At 42.1% G+C, this 1,846-nt stretch overlaps 1 protein-coding gene across 1 annotated transcript in view; it reads left to right on the top strand.

Moving 5' to 3' along the window:
* Window positions 1-752: 752 nt before the first annotated feature.
* The window catches only part of LOC143294090 (putative oxidoreductase YjmC), a 16,929-nt gene continuing 15,835 nt past the window's right edge, over window positions 753-1,846 (top strand). The window contains exon 1 of the mRNA XM_076605514.1: window positions 753-848. The gene's annotated coding sequence lies outside the window, so the exon portion shown is untranslated. The remainder of the gene's footprint in view (window positions 849-1,846) is intronic.

The raw sequence follows: 1,846 nt of genomic DNA, 5'->3' as shown, positions 1-1,846 counted from the left end.
TAAATTTTTTTTATGCTTGAGGGCCTTAACACAAGCTAATACACCCAAAAAAGTTGTATATAGAACCCCCATCTCTTATACTACTCTCCCTCTCTCTCCCTCCATCCCGCTCTCTCCCTCTCTCTCCCTCTCTCTCCCTCCCTCTCTCTCCCTCCATCCCGCTCTCTCCCTCTCTTTCCCTTCCTCCCTCTCTCTCCCTCTCTCTCCCTCCATCCCGCTCTCTCCCTCTCTCTCCCTCTCTCCGGCTCCCTCCCTCCCTCTCTCTCCCTCTCTCTCCCTCCATCCCGCTCTCTCCCTCTCTTTCCCTTCCCCCCTCTCTCTCCCTCCATCCCGCTCTCTCCCTCTCTTTCCCTTTCTCCCTCTCTCTCTCTTTCCCTTCCTCCCTATTTTTCCCTTCCTCCCCCTCTCTCTGTCCCTCCTTCTTCACCCCCTCTCTCTCTAACCCCCCTCCCTCACTCCCTCACCACACTCTCTCTCTCTCCGGAGCTCTCTCTCTCTCTATCTCTCTCTCCGGAGCTAGCTCTCTCTCTCTCCGACCTCGTTTTTGTTTTAGCACACAAGATAACAACCTAGACCTGCTCTACATTACACACACTCACTTCTCCGCTACACACAGGCCTCGAGGTAAGTCGCACACAGACACACGCACGTACACACACACACACACACACACACACACACACACAAGAGTACACATATATACTGCTGCTACTCTCTCTCACTCTCACTGCTGAGATGTGAAAGAGAACACAGTTTCTCGTGTTCCATCATTATCGCCGAACGCCACAGCAACGGGGTGAGCACTTGTGCGTTTGTTTTGAGGATTGCAAAGATCACACAAGCGAAGGGTATGTTACCAACCTTCCTATTCTGTGAATAAGTGTTTCGTTTTAGCATTTGTTTGAGTGCTCCAGATATCGCACACACACACAAAAAAGGGGTTAGTATCCGTCCTTCACTGTGGAAAATACTTTCGTGTGTCAGACTGCACTGAAGGGGTTTGTACGCTTTCTTTTTTTTTTTTTTTTTACTGTGGAGAAGTTTTTGTGTTTGTTTTGGTTTGCTATCACTTGTTTGAGTGCTGCAGATATCCCCCCCCCCCCCCCCAAAAAAAAAAGGTTAGATTTCTTCTTACGCTGTGGAAAATACTTTCCTGTGTCAAAGATCGCAAGCAAGGGGTTTGTATGTTTTCTATACTTAAAAATCTGCTTTTGGTTTTGTTTGTTATCACTTGTGTGAGTGCTATGAATATCGCAAGCAACTACAAATGGTATTATTGATAACCCTTCCTATTCAACAGAGAAGTTTTCGTTTTGTTGGACTGTGTAGTCTACTGCAAAGACGGTAAGTGAGGAGTATTAGTACCCTTTCTTTTTCAGTTCTTGTAGATACGTTTTTCGTTATGTTATGTATCTTGTTTGAACGCCAGCCGGTTGAAAGCCTTATGTCTACAGTTGTACCTAGGCTTTTTGGCCAAAGATTGTCGTCGGGAAGCAACAAGGGGTACTGTTCTTCAAAAGTAATACTCTGGATACGTTTTCGTTTTGTTATCACTTGTTTTAGAGCCAGCGCAAAACTAAGCCAGCTATATGTACGGCTATTCCTAGAGGCTGTTATGCATATGTGTGTGTATATGTGAATGTGTGTCTGCATGGTTTTTTTTAAATATTTAAAAAACAACAACATTTATTTGCTTATTTATCATCATTGTTGTTTCATTATTATTATTATTATTATTAATTTAATTATTATTTTTTTAATTATATGATTATTATTTATTTATTAATTAATTATTTTATTTTATTTATTTATTATTTATTTATTTATTTATTTATTTGTTTTTTAA

Source organism: Babylonia areolata, chromosome 19, assembly GCF_041734735.1.
Source record: "Babylonia areolata isolate BAREFJ2019XMU chromosome 19, ASM4173473v1, whole genome shotgun sequence".
NCBI lineage: Eukaryota > Metazoa > Mollusca > Gastropoda > Neogastropoda > Buccinidae > Babylonia > Babylonia areolata.
Note: the sequence above shows the minus strand (reverse complement) of the source record. Positions and strands in the feature narration are given on the sequence as shown.